Raw genomic sequence first — 17,953 nt, forward strand, 5'->3', positions numbered from 1 at the left:
ACCTGGAAACCTGGTATGTTGATAGCCAAATTTGTTACTGAGCAAATATAAACAACGGAAATTAATCTAGAGTTCATACAGCAAATAACATTAAATGAGTATGTACTATTTACTGGGTGAAATGAACCAATATGCCATCCGGCTTGATAATGTAATTCACAGCATATCGATGGTGAATGATTTGACTTTTGTAACAGTAGACTAATAGTCTTTCATTAATAGGAAAGCAACTTTTGAATTCGTTAATATGCAAATAGTTCCGTTAACACAATTGCACAGGTTTATTGCTGCTCCATTACTTGATGAATTAGTTGCATTGAAATGTATTATTGACGCCTTCAAGATAAGTTATTATTCGAAAAGAATGACGGCAGTCCGCCTGTATGGTGTAGTGGTTCGTGTGATTAGCTACCACTCCAGAGGCCCGGGTACGATTGCCGGCTCTGCCACGAAATTTGAAAAGTAATACGAAGGCTGGAACGAGGTCCACTCAGCCGCGGGAGGTCAACTGAGTAGAGGGGGATTCGATTCCATCTCAGCCATCGTAGAAGTGGTTTTCCGTGGTTTCCCAATTCTGCTTAAGGCAAATGTTGGGATGGTACCTAACTTAAGGCCACGACCGCTTCCTTCCCTATTCCTTGTCTATCCCTTCCAATCTTCACATACCCCCACAAGGCTCCTCTTCAGCATAGCAGATGAGGTCGTGTGCGTGAGGTACTGGTCCTCTTCCCCAGTTATATCGCCGACCCAATGTCTCACACACTCTAGGACACTGCCCTCGGACGATAGAGGTGCGACCTCTCGCTGAGTCCGAAGGAGAAACCAACCCTGGACGGTAAACCGGTTAAGAAAGAAAGAAAGAAAGAAAGAAAGAAAGAAAGAAAGAAAGAAAAAAGGTCTAAAACTTTTAAATAGTTGAGCTTGTACCCTAACCCTTTCCATCACAGTGATTTTGTCATGATACCACATTCTTGAGCATTTTCCCTTGAGCTGCATAGTAGAATTTCTATTTCTACTGGGTACTGAAACAAATTTGTGCTTGCCTCTCTTGACCGATGTAGAAATTATTTGAACAGTAACTTCTCTTCCACCACCAGAGAGAGTATTAATATGAAGTGCAGGTGCTCTTACCTTGCTTTGACTTGTGCTGCTATGACCGGAGTTTTACATTATTTTATCCGCTGATCATACATATAATTAGTATGTTACTTGCATGTATCTTTTGTAAATACACTAGAGAGACAAAATGAGTATAAAATCATTGAAACAATAATTTCTTTTCATAATAATGACTACACATATCTTATTTTTCTTATTTTTCTCTCGCTTTTCCCACACCTGTGGGGTCGTGGGTGCGAACCATGTCACACATGTGGATTTGACCCTTTTTTACGGTTGGATGACCTTCCTTGCGTCAACCCTATATGGAGGGATGTAATCATTATTGCGTGTTTCTGTGGCGGTTGGTAGTGTAGTGTGTTGTCTGAATATGAAGAGGAAAATGTTGGAACAAACACAAACACCCAGTCCAGAAGAATTAATCAAAGGCGATTAAATCTCCGAACCGGCCGGGAATCGAACTCGGGGACCTCTGAACCGAAGGCCTCAACGCTGACCATTCAGCCAATGAGTCGGGCAATAGTGACTACACATATAGGTAGTATTTCAATACCAGTGTGCTTCATGGGGCAGTGGATGCTTCACAAATCATATAGTTTAACTGTGATCATACAGTGATTTGTAGATTTTCAGTCATACAGTAGCAGAGTTCATACCAGATCCAGAAACTGTAGATTGCACAACGTCATGGGTTCATAATAGTACTTCCACAGTAAAATTTCCCTCTTCGGCGATCAATTACAATGTACACCTGAGGTGCGTTAACAAATCAGGCATGCTAAAAGCTCACTAAGAAGTGGGTAGAAAGTAAACGGTAGTAATGTGGATTTTCTGGCAGTTTTTGAATGTGGCCATTATAAATTCTTTTATCATATCTCGTGAAAGAAGTGAAGGTACATCAATGGACCTCAAGTTTTTCTCGTTGTACCTCATTGATGGATTTCTTCCAACAAAAACTTCTAAAGAAAAAAGTAAGATGAAACAAAGAATCAGCAAGTTCACACCTAAAGTTTCCCAGGACCTCAGGTACCCCAGCAATCTGCATATGCCTGTGATGGGTACATGAAAGCGATGTGCCAGTGCAGTTCAACAACCATGAAAACAGCGCTCCTGGTGGTCGTGTCAAACATGTGGTTTCGCATTGCACCTGACAGATAAAAATGTTACAAGAGCTTCATAAAAAATAAACAGTCTCGGAGAAAGAAAACCATCTGTAAATGGTTTGGACTGGTTTGAGTCAAACAGGTCTTGATGCCATAGTGGTATTGGAAGAATACCACATTACTTTTGTAGGTAAAAAGCTGCTTTTTTATTTTTTCACTAAAACTGCAATTTTGGTGGTATGTAAAAAACTGCGTTTTTATTTTTTCGCTAAAATTGCAATTTTGATGGTATGTCTATCCAACCTGTTTATTAAAAAAGTCTTCTTAAACGATTCCGATATTTTGCGAATAAAAGGATTAACCCGGCACACGATATTTTTTAATAAACAGTTGTCCGACTCGTTGGCTGAATGGTCAGCGTACTGGCCTTCGTTTCAGAGGGTCCCGGGTTCGATTCCCGGCCGGGTCGGGGATTTTAACCTTAATTGGTTAATTTCAATGGCTCGGGGGCTGGGTGTTTGTACTGTCCCCAACATCCCTGCAACTCACACACCACACATAACACTATCCTCTACCACAATAACACGCAGTCATCTACACATGGCAGACGCCGCCCACCCTCATCGGAGGGTCTGCATTACAAGGGCTGCACTCGGCTAGGAATAGCCACACGAAATTATAATAAACAGTTGTTTTGGAATTGTTTTGAAATACAGTACATTATCATGCATACTACAGATGACAGAATTGGTTATTTTCGCTACAGAGAATCTGGTTTACCTCCTGATTTAGGTTTTTCTAGGTGAGACTAGGTTACAGGATCGCATTCCAGTCCAGTGATTTTGACGAAGTTGTTCAGTACGGTATACCACAACGTGGGTACTTACGGTAGCTCACAACAATGCATGCATCAATTACCACCCCTACTACAGCCATCTGCCTTCGGAGGACGCGAAGACAGGATGCTTACACATTTCACTCGTTATTTCTAACACTAGGAGGCTATTAACTACACTAATATCCAAAAGTTAAGCATAATCACTAAACGAGGCCATACCGCCTGATAGGAATGTCAGACGGATTGCTGAACAAATGGAAGCTGACTCACACACCATATGTCACAAAACTTGTCCAAAAACACAGTGTCAGAAAGGTTCTGATAGCAAAGGTACAGCTTAGACAACAACTGACAAAACTTGGCACTGTCTTCCACAACAATATATGCTGTTAATAGGGTGTATGGTAACCCGTAAAGGCCACACATGCTTCGCAGCGACATGGCATGCTCTCTATCAGATGATCCAAGACTTCTTGTGGCAGTCGATCCCATTCCTCCGAAAGGGAAATGCGAAGGTCTTGGAGGGTGCTTGGTGGAGGCTGACGTGATGTGATTCGCCTCTCCAATGCATCCCAGGCATGTTCTATAAGATTCAGATCCGCAGACCTCGCTGGCCGGTCCATGCGATGAATGTCTTCCCCAGCCAGAAATTCATCCACCAGAGCAGCGCGGTGCGGTCGGATATTATCTTCCATTAAGAAGAAGTCTGGACCAAACGCACCTCTGAAGAGTCGAACATGTGGTCTCAGTACCTCATCCCTGTATCTCCGAGCGTTATCGGCGTTCCTCGGACCACCCATGAAGATGTGCAGGTCCGTACGGCCATTCAACATGATGCCACCCCACACCACCATACTGGTCCCGTTCCATGATATTCTTGTGGTTGTATCGGCTACCAGGTTCTCTCCAGATTAATGTGGGACAGGAATCGTTCTGCAAACTGAAGAGGGATTCATCTGTGGAGAACACATGCCTCCATTCATTCATGGTCCAGTTTCGATGTTGACGGCTCCACAGTAAACGGGTCCGCCTCTGTGCTGGAGGGAGCGCGACGCACACCGCTGGACGTCGGGCAAACAGCCCTGCTGTTTTGAGCCTCCGGTACACAGTTTGCCGGGAAGCGGCAACCCCTGAGACGGCTGCAAGCTCCGCCGACAGTTGTCTTGCAGGTGCACTCCGATTTCGTCGGGCGGTTAAGGCCGATATCGGTCCTGCCGTGGAGTGGTTACCCTCGGTCGACCTGGTACTGGCCTACGACTAACATCTCCTGTGTCTCGAAATCGTCTCCAAAGCCTGGAAATGACACTTTGTGGCACATTCAAGGATACAACGACTTCATTCTGTGTGTGGCCTGCTTCCAGGCGGCCGAGTATTCTACCCTGCAAAACGGGGTCCAAATGGCGTGGTTGCGCCATTATGTTGTCATGTTCACCACGAGGCTACACTCCGCACACTATAACAGGGCAAACACGACTGAGGGAATATGGGGCGCAGGCACTGGCTGTGTTTACCTTGCGGTAACGCCGATAGTCAAAGCAGGGGATACTCATTTCCTATACAGAGCGAATACGTAAGGTTGGTAGGTGCATATGTCGTGTGATTTGCGGTCTATTGTCCGGCTCCATGGCTGAATGGTTAGCGTGCTGGCCTTTGGTCACAGGGGTCCCGATTTTGATTCCCGGCCGACTTGGGGATGTTAATGGCATGTGGTTAATTCTGGTGGCCCGGAAACAGGGTGTTAGTGTTTGTGTGTCCAATACTCTCTTTATATACACACGACACATTACACTGCCAAGTACTACAGAAACACGAAATAATGAATGCATTCCTCCTCATAGGAAGGGCATCCGGCCTTTAAATAGGGCCAAGTCCACAGGTATTACGCAGCTTGCAACAGCAACCCCACCACTGTGTGGGAGAAGAGGAAGAAGTAGAAAATAATAATACTATTGACTTACCGTCCCATGAACTACTTTTATGGTTTTTGAAGACGCCGAGGTGTCGGAATTTTGTTGCGCAGGAGTTATTTAACGTATCAGTACATCTATCGACACGATGCTGACGTACGGAACACCTTCAAATACCATCGGACTGAGCCAGGATCGAACCTGGCAAGTTCGGCTCAGAAGGCCAGCGCTCTGCCGTCTGAGTTACTCAGCCCAGCAGAAGAAGAAGAAGAAGAAGAAGAAGCGGAGAGTGTTGCCGGAATGAAAGATGACAGGGAAAACCTGAGTACCCGGAGAAAAACCTGTCCCGCCTCCGATTTGTCCAGCACAAATTTCACATGGACTGACCAGGATTTGAACCACGGAACCTAGCGGTGAGAGGCCAACGCGCTGCCGTCTGAACCACGGAGGCTTCTCGATTGTTATCTTATTATACTTATTTAAATTTGTTATGTCATTAGCGTAAAATGGCCCTCCATAGGATGTATCTAATAAATAAATAAATAAATAAATAAATAAATAAATAAATAAATAAATAAATAAATAAATAAATACACCTCTGTGGTGTAGTAGTTATCGTGATTAGCTGCCGACCCTGGAGGCCGGAGTTCGATTTACGGCTCTGCCACGAAATTTGAAAAGTGGCACGAAAGCTGGAACGGGATCCACTCAGCCTCGGGAGGTCAACTGAGTAGAGGTGGGTTCGATTCCCTCTTCAGCCATCCTCGAAGTAGTTTCCCATGTTTGCCCACTTCTCCAGACAAATGCCGGTATGGTACCTAACTTAGGTCCACGATCGCCTCCTTCCCTCTTCCTTGTCTATCCCTTCCAATCTTCCCATCCCCCACAAGGCCCCTGTTCAGCGTAGCAGGTGAGGCCACCTGGACGAGGTACTGGTTCTCCTCCCCAGTTTTATCCCCTGACCCAAAGTTTTCACGCTCCAGGACACTGCACTTGAGGCGATAGTGGTGGGATCCCTCGCTGAGTCCGAGGGAAAACCAACCCTGGAGGGTAAGCAGATAAATAAATAAACAAATAGAAGTATCCACAGAGGAACAGATGAGCTGTGAACGGATGGGACTGAGCTTACGTGATCGATAGACTTTATCACTGCCACATTTGGGTTAGACTCTGGATTACCTGTTAATATCAGAAAATCGAGCGTGTCTATTACAGCTTGCCTGAAACAGCCTGTGATACAGACTTATGTTTGTAATGTCAAATTTCGGTGTATGTACCCCTGTGAAGTGCGACGCTGCGCATTTGAAAGTTGTATCGATTATAATATTCTTATCTGATTAAGTATAAGTGTTCAAGTTGCATATCAGCCTTACCGGATGAATTTCGTTTTAATAAACGAAGTAAGTACATCGTACCAGCCAGCAAACTAGTCTGTTCAGAAGAGACTTCCAGAACTTCTCTTTTAATCCTATCGTGCACAATGACGCATTTAGAGCAGTAAACGTACGTAATAATAAGAATTGAATCTCTTCAGTACACAGAGAACTCTGAAACTCTCAGAAATATGAAGATACATACTATCCAAAGTTAGTCATTCTTGTGGTTATTTGTATGCAAGTTTCACCAGGGAGAAACGAATATAAAATGTATTTTAAACTGAAATAGATAGAACAATTTTCTTCATCACTTCCCACTTGTTTGTGGGTTTCCCCTACCAGACTCATTTTGGTTTTGGTGTGGGGTTTAAGGCCGGAAGTGCTTAATAGTCTTGAGTTTAAGGAATGCCATCGTACCCATGAAATATCTATATGTATGAAATACCTATCCCGTCTGTCATTCACAGGGATTAATAAGAAACGAGACAGTTTCAATAATTAACGCCAGATATATGTTGTCGTCTCTCCTTTACAAGAAAAACACAACGAAACTCTCACGACCAGGACTTTAGTATCTTTTACGGAAAATTGCATGTCTCAAGCTTCGCTGCGGATGATTGACAAAGAGCACGAAATAACATAGTCTAGAGATGGCGGTTCATACCGCAATGCATTCGCTCGCTGTTTATACGTTTGGATCGACTAAGTTACCTCATTAATCCTTATGGACGGTAGAGATTGTACGCTAGCAACATATTAATGAATGTTTGTTTAGGTAGATTAAAATGCGTACCGACTCAGTCTTTATCAGTTCATTCACCGGGCGAGTTGGCCGTGCGCGTAGAGGCGCGCGGCTGTGAGCTTGCATCCGGGAGATAGTAGGTTCGAATCCCACTATCGGCAGCCCTGAAAATGGTTTTCCGTGGTTTCCCATTTTCACACCAGGCAAATGCTGGGGCTGTACCTTAATTAAGGCTTCCTTCCAACTCCTAGGCCTTTCCTATCCCATCGTCACCATAAGACCTATCTGTGTCGACGCGACGTAAAGCCCCTAGCAAAAAAAAAAAAATTATCACTTCATGAAGTTAGAGAAAAATATGCATGTATGTTGAGTGCTCAGCCCGAAGGCAGGTTTGGACCTCAAGAGCTCCACCATCAGCTGTCACTGAAGAGGTGTACTAGGTAAATGAGGACTGAGGTAGTTTCCCGTTGTTTTCCTCACTAAGTCAGAACTTGCTATTTCATATAAGTCTGCCAAACCCACTGAAATGCATGCACCAACCGACCCTATGAGCAACAGTTTTGCACGATTCATAACTAGGGCTGGCTGCATAAGGAACTGCATTACTAGCATCACTCATACCTCGGTCACTTTCATGTTGTCAAAGCCAAGGACGAGACTAATACAGGTGAATGAAAGTAACACATTTCTTCTAGCCTATACCAGAAGACAGAGTGTAGTGTAAACACTAGGTCTTGCCAACAAAGGCATCAAATAATCTTCAAAGGGTAATACCGTCCACATGTCCATTTAAAGAGGACTGCCTAGTACCAAAGTGAAGCAATAATTGAAGTAGGTTAGAAAGATCTCATGTGGTGTGCTTCCTAATCGACCCCTTACAGCGACACAATAAATCGGCAACTTCCTGACACGACTGTTAAGCGGGTAGCAGCAGTGTTCATTCTTACCAGGGGCTGGGCTACTACGTGTCCTTACTTGCGGCATGACTACATGGTTCCTTAGAAATGTTTAGCCGGGCATAGTGAATCAGACTTCGAGTATCAGCCTTCTGTAAAGGATAACATACTTATAGTGACAGGTACACCGGTCCTTCAGTCTAGCGGTAGCTAGCGTGCCACTTACCCGGAGGTAGAAGATTTGGACCCTGGCCAGGTTACAGATTTTTACCTGGATCTCAGAGATGATTCGAATTCCATTCAAGGTACACGGGAAGAATTAAAAAATCTGTCAAACAGTGGGATAGAACCCAGGTTTAGGAAGACAAGAATAACGGCCGATGAGATAAGTTTAACTGATCGCGCGTCACCTCGAAATCTACAGGTGTGTGGCCTGAGCAGCGTTTGCTTGGTGGGCCAACGCCCATCAGAGCCGTAGATCCATGAAGTTTTGTTTTATTTTCTTCGTGATAAGCACAACCATTCAGTGCTGGGCATTAGATACCACTATTAGAGTGCAATAAAACAAATTCTTGCCTTTTTCTTTTTGAAGATGACTGGCCACAAGACAAATTATATACAATACATATTTTTCTGTTTGCAAGCCGAAGTATGTAAGAATAATCGTTTGCTCTGGACTCCGTACATTGATATCTGGGGGGGGGGGAGTCTTATTTATTTATTTATTTATCCGTTTAACCTCCAGGGTTGGTTGTTCCCTCGGACTCGACGAGCGATCCCACCTCTACCGCCTTAAGTGCAGTGTCCTGAAGCGTCAGACTTTCGGTCGGTGCGATACAACTGGGGAGGAGGAGCAGAACTTCCCCCAGGCGGCCTCACCTGCTATACTGAACAGGGGCCTTGTGGAGGGGGGATGGGAAAATTGGAAGGGATAGACTAGAAGAGGGAGAGACGCAGCCGTGACCTTAAGTTAGGTACTATCCCGGCATTTGTCGGAAAGAGAATTGGGAAACCACTTTCAGGACGACTGAGAAGTTAAACGAACCCCCATCTACTCAGTTGACCTCCCGAGACAGCGTGGTCCCTGTTCAAGCCCTCGCACCACTTTTCAAATTTCATGGCAGAGTCGGAAATGGAACCCGGGTCCCGGGGATAGCAGCTAATCACATTATTATTATTATTATTATTATTATTATTATTATTATTATTATTATTATTATTTAGAATCCAGAAGCAATACAGGAACCCTATTTCACCAAATGTATATTAGGGCTATATTTTAAAATCATAACAAACGGAATTCTTATAAATTTAGTTTACAAACTTATTTGTTAAAATGAATGTGAGAAACTGCACATGACAACATAGTCTCTTGAGTACATGTTTAGTGGTTTAGAAAGATCCAGGTTACAACCATTCAGGTGGCATTGTAAAAAACTCTTCTCATTTAATATACTGGACTGTCAAATATCAAATAATGCTCCGTCTGAACTGATGCACAAAAGCATACGTAGCCGTCTGTAACGTTAAGTTTAAAGCGTTTCAAATAAGATATGAATTTTTCCATGACCAGTTAAAAATTGAGTTAAAACAAAGTTCGGCGTAACAGATCATTTCAAACTACATGTCCATAAAATATTCCAGTGTGTAAAATATATTTCTTGATTTGTCTTTGAACATACGAGTAACATATTGCAGATTCATGTTATGAAATATCCAAAAGAGACGTAGAAACTGCTTTTTCATTACCATTAAACCCAGTGAGGCCTCTGATCCAAAATGTAGAGATTGCTCTGATATTGGCAGCTGTTTGAGTTAAGTCATATTTATCGTTTACTGAGTTCAGTGCAGCTTGTGAATTACTGAGGATTCGTACTCTATTATCGTACTTTTACACCATTGTAACGCACAATTTAAGGCCCAAAGTTCTTCCAGAGAAACTGAGTAGTTGGGAGAAAGTATGTACTGAGATGCAAATATTTCAACATCATTCTCACAGACTACAAATGCACAGCCAACACTGCCAGTTTCATGCGAAAGTCATCAGTGTTTATGATACAGTCATAGGTGTTAAAGAAACGTTTATACATAAGTTTCTAGAATGGCTGATCACTAACCACTACACCACAGAGATGGACAGGAGCCTTATTTCAGTCCTTAATTAGTGATCCCGACAAAAGCGTTCCTTTGTTTAAACACAAATCTCAAAGAATTTATTTGTTTTATATCATTCGTAACGCTTAATAAAATTATTTTAGCTTATATTCACGTATCCGGTCTAGAAAGGCAAGAATAACGGCCGAGAGGATTCGTCGTGCTGACCAGACGACACCTCGTAATCTGCAGGCCTTCGGGCTGAGCAGCGGTCGCTTGGTAGACCAAGGCCCTTCAAGGGCTGTAGTGCCATGGGGTTTGGTTTGGTTTTTTGGTTTTATATTCACGTATAAATCACCTGAGGAGAGAGTGGGAAAAAACCCTAGTTTAAACCTCAAACAGTGTAGAACTACGGCTTACAGTGAAGTAGTTGCTTGGAATTATATTATACTTAATAATATATCATGCACTTTCTTGTGGTATCATCCATCGTTGGAAGTTGGACTTTGCTGCAACTTGTTCCAACTTCTCTGTATTTTGGACCATCATTCTGCAGTTAAGTTTTCACGGCAGAATCATACACCTCATCAGACTATTCAACCATCTTCGTTTTAGCCTACAGCACTACCTCTTTCCTCTTTAATTCCTAAACAAGAACTTTGTAGAGGATTCACCGTAACTGTTATTCATCATCATTCCCCCAGCCTAAGAAAGATCTACTAAAGATGTAAACCTCAGAAGAAATTTGTTTTACTTTTGTATATGTTACAATGTAACTGCTTCTCAATCAATGCAGCAACTCAGTGTTCTCCACTATCAGCCTGATGAAGATAGGTAGGAAGTTGCACATCCAGGTGGTACATCAGAAAATGTTAAAGAAAAGGTTAAAGTAATTGAGGTACAACATAACACAAATTATGCCAGGACACATTAATTAGAATAATATTTATTTAGGGTGCCCCGGAGACCAGGTTCGATTCCCGGCTCTGCCACAAAAATTTAAAAGTGTTACCAGGGCTAGAACGGGGTCCACTTAGCCTAGAGAGGTCGACTGAGTAGAGGGGTGTTCGTTTCACACTTCAGCCATCCTCGAGTGGTTCTCCGTGTTTTCCCACTTCTTCTCAAAGAAAATCCCGGGATGGTACTTAAGGCTATGGCCGCTTCCTTCCCTTTTCCTTGTCTATCCCTTCCAATCTTCCCATCACCCGACAAGGCCCCTGTTCAGCATCGCAGGTGAGGCCGCCCAGACCCTAAGTCCCACGTTCCAGGACACTGCCCTTGAGGCTGTAGAGGTGGGATCCCTCGCTGAGTCTGGGAGAAAAACCAAACCTGGAGGCTAATTTTTAAGGAAGGAAAAAGGAAAGAAGTACATAGTATATAAAAATGAGAAAACTCTCATAGATTTACTGTAAATGTTTTTCAGTCGTATTACGCCTTGTTCAAGGGACCAGAATAGCATTACTAATGCTTTGAACGGTCAACACGTCTTCTTGTCTATCTGTTTACCCTGTAGGGACGGTTTTTCCCCCGGACTCAGTGAGGGATCCCACCTCTACCGCTTCAAGGGCAGCGTACTGGAGCTTCAGACTCTCGGTCGTGGGATACAACTGGTGAGGATGACCAGTACCTCGCCCAGGCAGCCTCTACTCAGTTGACCTCCCGACCTCGTACCACTTTTCAAATTTCGTGGCAGAGCCGGGAATCGAACCCGGGCCTTCGGGGGTGGCAGCTAATTACACTAACCACTACGCCACAGTGGCGGACGACGGCCAACACTTCGAAGTAAATTACCGCCAATAGTAACACTGATGAGTATCGGCCTCCTCAACCTTGCTCAAGCCCCACCACGACGGTAGTGAAAGTAGCTGTCACACAAGGTCTGGTTACAAAATGGTTACAGTTAATTTGGTGCCAACAGCAGCACGCTCCCTGGGAGTAACTTAGAGAACTGTCAGATAATTGGAATGGTAAAGACACACAGATTTGTAAGCGTCAGAAGACTGGGGGCGTAGCTCAGATGGTAGAGCGCTCGCTTAGCATGTGAGAGGTACCGGGATCGATACCCGGCGCCTCCAGGTAGTTTTTCGTGCGATATCTCTAATGTTATATAATACAATGATGCTGTTACAACCAGTTAGCACACTATTAACATGCTCCTTAATGTAAACTTTAAAAAATGAAATATAATGTTTCAATGTCTTTCTTTCTTTCTTAATCTGTTTATTGTCCAGGGTTGGCTTTTCCCTCGGACTTAGCGAGGGATCCCACCTCTACCGCCTCAAGGGCAGTGTCCTGGAGCTGCAGACATCGGATCGGGGGATACAACTGGTGAGAATGATCAGTACCTCGCCCAGGCGGCCTCACCTGCTATACTGAACAGGGGCCTTGGTGGGGGATGGGAAGATTGGAAGGGATAGACAAGGAAGCGGCCGTGGCCTTAAGTTAGGTACCATCCCGGCATTTGCCTGGAGGAGAAGTGGGAAACCACAGAAAACCACTTCCAGGATGGCTGAGGTGGGAATCGAACCCACCTCTACTCAGTTGACCTCCCGAGGCTGAGTGGACCCCGTTCCAGCCCTCAGACCACTTTTCAAATTTCGTGGCAGAGCCGGGAATCGAACCCGGGCCTCCGGGGGTGGCAACTAATCACACTAAGCACTACACCACAGAGGCGGCATGTTTCAATGTACGTACTATTAATTGAAGAATGTCATGTTATTGTTTATTATATTATTTGTTTAATCCGTTTAATCTCCAGGATTCATTCTTCCCCCTGACTCAGCGACGGATCCAACCTTTACCGCCTTAATGGCAGTGTCCTGGAGCGTGAGACATTTTGTTGTGATACAACTATGAAAGAGGACCAATACCTCGCCCAGGCGGACTTATCAGTTATGCTGAACAGGGACCGTGTTGGAGATGTGAAGATTGGAAGGGATAGGCAATAGTGTCGTACATTGATCGAACTTGAGAGGGGTAACGAAGACAGAACATCATGTGCCTTACTGCATATGCAACCAGTATCACATATGAGTGGAGCGTGTAAGCTAAAATGCCCGAGTCTGCTCCAATTCGTTCGACAGGGCATGTTCGAAGCGAATCTTTCTGACTAGGAAGGATGGCCTTGCTTGCTTTACTGACGTTGCAAGAAATATGGTTTTTCCAGATGTAGGGAATCCCTTGTCTACATAGAGCAAAGCCCGGCAATTCGGAGGTATAAAAGGGCGAAGGAATGGTTGAGTTACCCGATAGTTTTTAGCCGATTGTTCACCATGCCACGTGAATCGACGGACAGCGTTATGGCTAAAATTCAAAGCAGTGGATATAAACTAATCAAGAGAGATGGGCTCAGTTCTGATGTTTGGAAGATGTTCCTGCTTGTGGTCACCGCAGATAGTCAGCAGACAGGGTATGTTTCCTGTGAAACGTGCAATGCACTGTTAACATATAAATCCGGTACAACACATTTAAAAAAAACACGTTTGCAAATTCCATGCTGGCTTTTCTCGCCAAGTATTGTCCGGCATTACAAAGCAAGCCATAACTAGCGCGTGTGTTTTCATGTGTGCTGAAGATTTACAACCGTTTAACACTATTGCCGGAGAAGACTTTAAAGAATTAGGGCAAGAACTAATTAATATCGGTGCTAATTTTGGAAAAGTAGATATTGTTGATATGTTACCGCATCCTTCCACCATCAGTAGAAACGTCGAAACAAAGGCAGATGAAATACGAAACGAAATAATGCCGCTGATTATTTCTGCTATGCACGACAAATGTTGCTCGGCTACTGTTGATATGTGGACTGACCAATACAACCAAACCCATTATCTGACGCTGACTACGCAGCATATAGACAGAGAGTGGAAGCTGATCAGTAATGTGGTTTTTACTACAAAATTTACAAATACAAAGAAAATAAGTGCAAGTATAATTGAGGAAGTGCCGGGCCTAGTGGCTCAGACGGTTGAGGCGCTGGCTTTCTGACCCCAACTTGGCAGGTTCGATCCTGGCTCAGTCCGGTGGTATTTGAAGATGCTCAAATACGTCAGCCTCTTGTCGGTATTTTTACTGCCACGTAAAGGAACTCCTGCAGGATAAAATTCCGGCACATCGGCGTCTCCGAAAACCGTAAAAGTAGTTAGTGGGTCGTCAAGCAAATAACATTATTATTATTAATTGAGGGAGTTCACGAAAGAACGTGCAAGTTAAACATTCCTCAGTGTGATTATGAAGACATGGTTTTTGTAACAGATCAGGGTTCAAACATACAGAAAGCTTTCGAAGAACATAGACGTCTGCCTTGTGCTGCTCACTGCATAAATACAGCACTTGCGCACGTATTTGATGAAACGAGATTTCTTGTGGAAGATGCCCCAGTATCTGCAAACACAATAAACACTGCAAAGGCAGTAGTGAGGTATCTGAAAAAAGCGGTATTGCTGCCCAGCTTTAAACAACGGTACAGCAAGACGTAATGACGAGGTGGAATAGTCTCTATACGATGTTGCAGTCTGTTTTTAAACAGTATGATCAAATTGTTGCGCTGTTGCGAAATCATAATGCCTTCCAAAATTTTGATGGCTTCAGTTATGAGGTTGCAGAAGAGATGGTAGCTTTTCTTAAACCATTCAAAGAAGCAACCAATGATCTGGAACATGACATAGCACCAACAATTCCCTTAGTACTCTTGTGGTTCCATAAACTGCGGCAGCACTGCTCAGTCAGTGAATCAGACAGTGAGATATTTGTTAATGATTTTCTTCTTCATTTTCTGTCACTTAAGTAATATGCATATAGTAATTACATTAATCTTATGTTGAACCTTGATTTTCCTTTCAGGAAATCCGTAAAATAAAAATCAGAGCTCACAAGCTATTAAGTGAAAAGGTACAGGTCTCAACTGTACACAAAATAGCCACATTTCTATGGCCTCCGTTTCGCCACCTGAAAATGTTAGAAGATGAAAGGAAGGACGTAATGGACGAAGTCAGACGTATCTGTATAACATCTGATATATCAGGTTCGTAATATAATTTGCTGTGTGAATTACTTAAGTGATTGTATTGCAACGTCCATCAAACATCCCGTTAAGTTTCTTTATTTCTAATTTTGCATTTCTCTCTCTGTATATCCTTCACGTCGCACTGTGTGAGCATAAACCAGCCTACAAAAGCTTCCGAAGAAAAAGAACAAATTCAGTGAATGGATAAGCGACAGCTCAGCTGCTGGCGACGAAGTAGGGATGTACTGCAATATGAATGCTGTTGAAGATGATGGCGACCTGCTGCGATGATGGAAGGAACACGAAACCAGTCTGCCTATTCTGTCAATAATTGCCAGGCGTACGTTGTGCATCCCAGCAACCAGTGCAAGTAGCGAAAGAAACTTTAGTAAAGCTGGAATGCTTTTAACGAGTCGTAGGAGTCAACTAGACCCAGACCAAGTCAATGATTTGTTATTAATTCATAACAATCAGAAGAATAAGTAATTAGTTTGCAATTAATTCCCAGTTCGGAGATAGTTTGTCCACTAGCCATATAAAACCTTGAACAAAGAGGAATTTTTAATTCTTTCGAGGTTTAAATTTAACTTTATGTGTTAACTTGAACGGTTGATATAAAATGTCTTTGGTATAGTTGGTGGTGAAATATATATCTTATGCATTAATAATGGTATTTAGTTTCCGTATAAAAGCATTAAAGTGCGCTAGCCAGGAGGAATACATGTGGCAGCACGTGTAATTCATTAACCATTTCTCCGGCAGCAGCGATATTTACTACATTATTTTCCAGTATTGCTTACCTATATATATGAGGCCGCCCGAGTTCAATATATTGTAGAATCACAGTCTAAAAATACGAGTTTAACTATTGACAGTTACATGGCCAGTCATAAGTCCACCTATGAGGCAAAAGCGAATGTTTCGATAGATAAAGGTGCGCGGGACAAACAACAGAGTACGGCTAAACAAGAACGAGGGGAAGCGAGCACTTCTACCTGTGCCTGAGACAGCGCGTGAAGGAGCGAGTATGAAGGGGCAAGTTCGAACGAACATAGTTCGCCACGCCTGTGAGAAGCAAGGTTCGGTCATAGCCATACTCGCCATAGAGCGTGTTTTGCACGACACTAATAGGCAAGGAAGAGGCAGGGAAGAGGGAAGGAAGCGGCCGTGGCCTTAAGTTAGGTACCATCCCGATATATGCCTGGAGGAGAAGTGGGAAAACACAGAAAGCCACTTCCAGGACGGCTGAGGCGGCAATCGAACCCCCTCTACTCAGTTCTCCTCCAGAGGCTAAGTAGACGCGGTTCTAGCCCAGTACCACTTCACAAATGTCGTGCAATTGCCGAGAATCGAACTCGGGCCTCCAGGGGTGGCTCTAAAAACTACACCATTGGCGCACCGTAAAAGTCATTTCAATCATTTTAATCATCAATGAGCTGTAAGTGTAAATTTCGCTTATCGGATCATACAATGAATTTGAATTTCATCGTGTTTCGTTATGAGAAAAAAATTCGGAAATCAATCTTGGCAGACGTCAAAGACATAAATAACTAACAGGTATCTAAATGAGATGCTTGAAGTTGTTCCTGCTGACAATAAAATGAAGCGAAACACACATATTCGAATAATAATTCACCATTAATTTGCTATTGAAACAAGCTTGTAATAAGGTGATACATTATTATTCAGTTAACATTTAGTTAGATAAGCTGCTTCTTCCTTTACTTTGAAAATCTTAGTATTGCTAAGGTATATACTCAAGGAAATATATCTTTCTCAATAGATTTTCACATATGATTTACCAAGTACAAATGAATCCAATGAGAAATTTTGATGGAAAACGTAAGATTATTCCTATTAATCGTGTAGAAATACTATTGCGGAAACATTATGTACGGCTAAGGAAATCCTGAGTAGACTAGAAAAAGAAGTAATCCAATACTGAAAGTCTACAGAGGCATACAAAAAGCATCAGAAATCGTAGTTTTCATAACTTCATAAAGTTGAAATAATTTATAAGCAAACAGAATCAGTTGAATCTCAGGAAGTTTCAGCGTCCATACAGCCATCAGTGTAAGACCAGCGTGACATACTGAAACAATTATTTAAGTAGTTTGGAATGTACTGATGAAGGCTTTTACAGCCGATATCAAAATTAGTCTTGTCAAAGGCTACTGAAGGGTAGTTGAATCGTCGACGTATTTAAAATGTCATCATGGCTTAATATTCTCGAAAATCATCAAAGCTTGTTAGTGCTCCCCCTTTTGAATCATTGGCAACTTCTTTGACACACTCGTCATGCGGGTAGCGGTCTTCGTTCTTACTAGGGGCTAGCTACTATGACGTCTCTTGCGACCACGGGGAAGTAGCTATATAGTGTGCGAGAAAGCACATCTTTTTTGTTTTTCTACAAGGATACAAATATGGCGTTTTTCTATAGTATATATATTCATTTTTTCAATTATACGGCCCGAAGGAGGCGTATTTAAAAAAAATATTAATCCAGCCTTCCTTCGAGAAAACATATATTGCTCTGAATTTTTTTAGGCGACCTGATAGTCGAGTTAAATTGTCACCAGATTCTCACTATGGCCGCGGTTCAAATAAATTCAAACAAATTGCGTGCACTGGGATAACAAAAATCCTAATATTAATATCTGAAATGAAGATCATGCTGATACTGATGGAAATAGACATAAAGTGCTGGGCATTAAATATTACTGTTTTTGTTTGAGTCATCTGTCCATAGATTGGTTTGATGCAGCCCTACAAGATACCCTATACTGTGCCAATCATAGATATCAATCCTGCGGTTCATTATAGCGAATGTATTTTAACAACATGTCAGTAATTATTAGCTTGTTCGGGAACTG

General features: G+C 42.9%; 1 non-coding gene across 1 annotated transcript; it reads left to right on the top strand.

Annotated features, from left to right (window-relative positions):
• Window positions 1–12,077: 12,077 nt before the first annotated feature.
• On the top strand, window positions 12,078–12,150 carry TRNAA-AGC (transfer RNA alanine (anticodon AGC)). The gene has a single exon. It is a non-coding gene; the product is annotated as a tRNA-Ala (tRNA).
• The last annotated feature ends 5,803 nt before the right edge of the window (window positions 12,151–17,953 follow it).

Source organism: Anabrus simplex, chromosome 4 (assembly GCF_040414725.1).
Source record: "Anabrus simplex isolate iqAnaSimp1 chromosome 4, ASM4041472v1, whole genome shotgun sequence".
NCBI lineage: Eukaryota > Metazoa > Arthropoda > Insecta > Orthoptera > Tettigoniidae > Anabrus > Anabrus simplex.